Below are 5659 nucleotides of genomic sequence, written 5' to 3' on the forward strand. Positions count from 1 at the left end.
AGTACTATAAAGAGAAGGGTATGTATAAAGACAGAGAGGTCTAAGTCTTTTACAATAGAGGCAGTCTGAAATAACCATGGTTTCTTCTTTGAATCGTGAGAATAGCTATTTTCTTGTTTAAAAGCTTAAAGAGCTATTAAGTTGGGCAAATCACTGGTAAAACAGCTGGAAATGTAAATAGCAATTTAAACAGTCCATTGCCCCTCAATCCAAACGTGGAATGTGCAGATCTACTTCAAAAAAGTCCCTCTGGTTTTATTATATTGTCAACGGTAAGAGGATTGAGTAGGGACTCTTTCTCAGTGCACTGAATGGAGACGGTGTGCTTTATTTAGCAAATCCACAATTTTTTTTTCTCTCCCCCGCCCCTCTTTTTTTTTTTTTTTTTTTGTAAGTGAGCAGACAGATCTCTAATTTTCACGCCATTCTCCCTTGGAGACCTCCTTCAATTGCACCATTCTTTCATTATGTGGAACTAATGAAGTGCTCTGCAACCCTTAGGTCTCCAAAGAATACATTGCTTTAGGAATATAGTCCTTAAATAAAACATGTTTCATTGGCTGACTTCAAAAAACTATTCTTATAGGAAAGGTGGGGGGTGGGGGGAGCAGGAAATAAATAACTGGCTTGGAATCATTGTGTGAAAAGGGGGAGAATTGCATAGAAGGACACCTTTAAATTGTAGTTACAGTCAAAGGGTAAATTTGACAATGTCGATTTTGCCCTTTTGGTTATTATCTCATTCTAGAAAGTTGCTGAAAGCAGAGATTCTAATAAAAATGTTTCAAATTATTATTGTTTAAAGAATATTACATTTTTTAGAGCCTGCAGTTTATTGAGCTACTATTGGGATTTTTTTTTTTTAATAATACAAATGCTAGGTCAAAAATACTAATAATCCAGCAGCTGAATTTAAGGGTTGCTGCCTTCGGTTTTTAATAATAATAATACCTACCTAGCACATTATACAGTGCTTTTCATCTTCGAAGTACTCTACAAACACTGACTCAGTCATCTTGCTTGTTTATTCAGCCCTCTGAAAGCAGAGCTTAGTCTTATCCGCACTGCATCAGTTTCACAATTTTCCCATGAATGTACGTTGATATTAATATAGCTTAAGTTCATCCTCTACTCTGGGCCTTGTAGAACATAGCTGCTCCCTGTATTTCAAATTTGTCAAAGGCTCCTTTCCTCTACAAGCAGACTCTGCCCTCTGGCATTTTTAATTGATTCTCCTTTCTTCCCTAAAGCTTTTAATTGGTTGGAGCCCCATTTTCCTTCTCCCAGCCTGCAATCTGTATCCTTGCATCAGAAATGTTCTTTCCCACAATATCTTTGTCTGCAAAATCCCATATTGTAAAATTTAAAAAAAATGTTTAAACATATTTAAACATATGGTGGCTTATGTATGTCCGACTTGTATCTGAACCCAGCAAAGAAACATAAACATTTCATTTTTTATTAGTATTCATTTCATTTAACATTGCTTATCTTTAGTTTAATTTTATTTGGTGCTTGATTCTAATTTGTAGCATATTGGAGCTTGGTTTTGGCAAGCTGAAATAATGCTATCATCATGATTATTGTTGTGCTGGCATAAAAAACCGGTTGGCTTAATTTCAGTGAAAATTAGAACAAACTGTAATGTCTGTCTTTGTAAAACAGTTTATATTTACAGAAACTGTTGTAACCATATTTTGAACAAAGGGATTTCTCAGAGCAAAGCTATTCTACAAAACCCAGGATGTATCCAAACTTCTTGCCTAAAAAAATGATGATTAAAAATTAATTATTAATCTCAACTGAATAGATTAAAAACAAAATAGTGTTTAATGAACATTTTAAGATCGCATTTTTAGCCTTCTGAAGGTTAGGAATGAAGGACTGCCATTAATTAGTTCCTATTGTGCTGTGGTAGGACAGCACATAGGCTTTGTAACATCAGACTCAGAGGAGTGGAAAGCAAGAATCAGGACTAAAATTTTCAAGATGACCAGTGCTTTTAGGTGTCCAATTTGAGACATCTTGAAGAGGCCAGATTTTCAATCGTGCATTGAGCATGCACTCATTGAGTTAGGCCCCTTTTAAGTTGCTTCATGGCAATAGCTGAAATCACTTAAAAATTTTGATTCCTAACTGTGCTACTACCTTAACTAAAGCATTCCCGTGTGAACTCAGACACATCACTTAATCTCTCTGAATGTCATTTTCCTTTCCTTCATATAAAGACAATAATATTTCCCTATCCTATGTTATGGAGTCTAATTCAGTAATGTTTATTTAGCTTTTTGAGACATTAGGTGGGAGATAGTATTGTACAGTGCTAGTCTAGTTTATACAAATAGTGAGCACTCTTAAATCTCACTAATGTTAAATGATTACCCAGAACATGTGAAAATTAGACAAATTACAAGTGCAAGACAATAGTAGCAGTAGCAGTAGCCGTAGTACCTGTAAGTTACAAGCAGAGCTGTGCCAAGTTAAAAGTGAAGATTCAATCTTTTTCCCCCCCCGTTTAATTAAATTAGTCTTAAGGTCACATGCATACAATTATCATCTTTTAAATTGTGTTTTATTTTGTTTTTACACCTGTTCCTCCCTTTTTCTCTGCCTCCCCACAAAGCATTTTCAAAGTTGCAAATGATGGACTGTGTTCAGTTGTCATTGTTGTTTTTCCAAGGCATTCACAAATAAATGACTCCAGCCATAAGTGTGTGAGAAAGAGTGCTACCAGGCTGCAAGGCACAGAATATATTGTAGATATAAACTATACATGCATTGGTATTAGTAGATTCAACAGAAAGTAACTTAAGAATCACACGTGCATATTCAGCACATTAACATATCATGCAGTCATCATCTGCTGCAGGAATCAACGTCCAGCAACAACATGTCCATTGCTAGCATGAAATGTTATTTACCTTGGGCCAGTTCCAGAAACTGTATTTAGATGCATAACTCCTCTGTGCACCTAAACTCACACTGATGCTGTTTAGGATCTTGCCCAGCATGCTGGCACCTGGGAAGCAACTCAACTGAATAGATTAGTGCTGGGTCCTATATGAACATTTTGCAAAAAGATGCTCTCTGCCCAAAAAGAGCATATGAAATTGAAGTTTAAGGCTGGGGTCAAGAAGTGAATGTAATAGCAGGAGCCAAGGTAATTGTTAGACAGTTGTGGTCTGCCTGCTATGCAGAACTTGCAAGATACCTGCATCCTAGCCATTGTCAATATTTTAATTTTCTTTATGTGCTTTCGTGTTCTCCCAGACCTAAACTGTGATGAAGATTAACAAGAATAGGGAGGAGCAAGATTTCCAAGCCAATAGTATGATGTGGCTTTCTACTGCCATGGACCCTACATAGTCATAGGCGAAGTGGATGTTAAATGTTGCTTTTCAAATCTGACAGTATTTTATATTCACATTGTACATAAATGAGGACATGATTCAAAGCCCAATAAAGTTGATGGAAATATTTACGATAACTTGAATTGGCTTTGAATTAGACCTGTAGACAATAAACAAGATACAAAGCAGTGAATATGGTGTTCTTCTATGAACATTTAATTACTATGGTAGATTCAAACTATACCTCCAGGAAAATGCAGAGAGGATGAGGGAGCACTGCTTGTCCATAATTAACAATTATGGAGATGAAGGGAGCAATTGGAAAATTTCTACCTGATGCAGACTGATAGATGTCTATTACAGATAAACCCAAGGGACAACGTCCAGGGAAGGATCTGAACTTCCACAAAATATGCTTTCTCATCTGCAGTTTTGGCTCTGACCCAGGTATGAATGTCTGTTACATAAATCTGACCCAACTATTTTTAATTTGATGGACTTCTTCCACAGACTTCAAGTTGGATAAGTCGAATATTGCTTTCACATGTCTAAACTATAAGGATGCTATCAACATGTTATTAAACTTTATTTTCAATTGATTTTAGATAAGCAACTCAAGAATACTCAGAATTTTGTAGAGAGGACTCTTTCAGACAAGTGGGTCTGGATTTGCTTCCCATGTTTTAACCCAAATGTGTGTTCTTTTCTTGATTCCCTGAACTATGTCTCAGCATAACTTTGTGAGCTGATTTTGCCTACTGACTTCCATTGTTGAGCAACCATCAGTGAAATATAGTGTGCATATTCAAATCAAACACAAACACCATGCAAACACTGTGCTAATAGCTCATAATGCTGCTAGTAGGATGAGATGAATATGTCTATACCACTGCTTCAGGGTTCAAAGGAAGCATCACTTTCAAGCACTTTTTACCTACCCACTCCTGCACACAGGTGCCAAACCTGGAAATAAGGCAGTGAAGCCCACCACTACTCTCAGGGCCACTGTCTCTGGCATGCTTGAGAGCAGCCATGGGACATATCCCCAGCAGAGCTTCACTGCCTCTGTTCTAAGGTTGGCATGCACAAGTAGAACTGAGTGGGTAGGTTGTACTTGAGAGCAATGCCCATTGGGAACAACAAGGAAGTGGTGTAAACATTCTCAGTATACGTATTATATTAAATGGAAGATATTGACCATACTAGACCAAACTTTGCCGAATTTATTCAAGCAGACAGTCCCACTAATTTGAACTGTATAAGGGACATGACTGAAGTGAACAAGATTTTTCCTATTTCAAACCTCACTACACAAGGCTCTAAAGTGTTCCTACTCAGTCCATATCATATCCTCTGAACCAGAGGCTGCCTGTCAGTAATGGAGTTTATCTGAGCTTCAGCTAAGTAGTATGCATCTTGTTGTGTGGTTTGTCAAGTACCAGTGGTTGGCCTTCTGGAGAACTCTTAATTTAATAGAAAATAATAACCATTCTCCCAGTTCTCCAAGGTGATCTAGAATTATCACTACTATAGGCTTTCTATTAGGGCTGTGCGAGGCTTTGGACAGAGCTTCGGATCCGGAAAAACTTCAGGTGCATCGGGGTCTGAAGCAGCATGTCCGGGTTGAAACGCTGGCCTCGTTAGTTCCAGTTTTCCAAAAGAGCTTAAGAGCCGCCTCAGAGCTGCCTCGGAGATCTGGCCATAGGGTATAATGGGGAAACAATAAAATATCTATAACTTTGTTGGTTTATGTCTGATTTGGATGAAATTTTCAGGAGTGGTAGTCTCTGCAGAGAGCATGAAGTCTACTAAGTTTCAAGAGGATCAATGTAGGGTTTTTGGGGGAACTGCACCCCAAGTTCTTGAAAGAAAAACTCATGTCATGTCTAGGCTTTACAACACAGGGGGTTGAACACTGCCGAGATGGTAGCCTCTGCTGAGGCCACAAAGTCTGACAAGTTTCAAGAAGATCGGTGCAGGGGTTTGGGGGGAACTGTACCCCAAATTCTTGAGAGCAAAACTCCTGTCAAGTGTATGTGTTACAACACCCGGGGTGGGGGGTCAGTCAAAACTGCAGGGGTGGTAGGTCTTACTGAGGCCACAAAGGCTGCCAAGTTTCAAGAAGATCGGTGCAGGGGTTTGAGGGGAACTGCACCTCAAGCTATGGACAAGCAAAACTCATGACATGGGTGACACTGCGTGTGTTAAGACGCAGCAGGGTGACAGCTGCAGCGATGGTGGCCCCTGCTGCGGCCATGAAGCCTGCCACCTATAGAGGAGATAGGGGTGTGCAGGCCGGCTCCCCATCT

The sequence above is a fragment of the Alligator sinensis genome, unplaced genomic scaffold (assembly GCF_000455745.1).
Source record: "Alligator sinensis unplaced genomic scaffold, ASM45574v1 scaffold292_1, whole genome shotgun sequence".
Taxonomy (NCBI): Eukaryota; Metazoa; Chordata; order Crocodylia; family Alligatoridae; genus Alligator; species Alligator sinensis.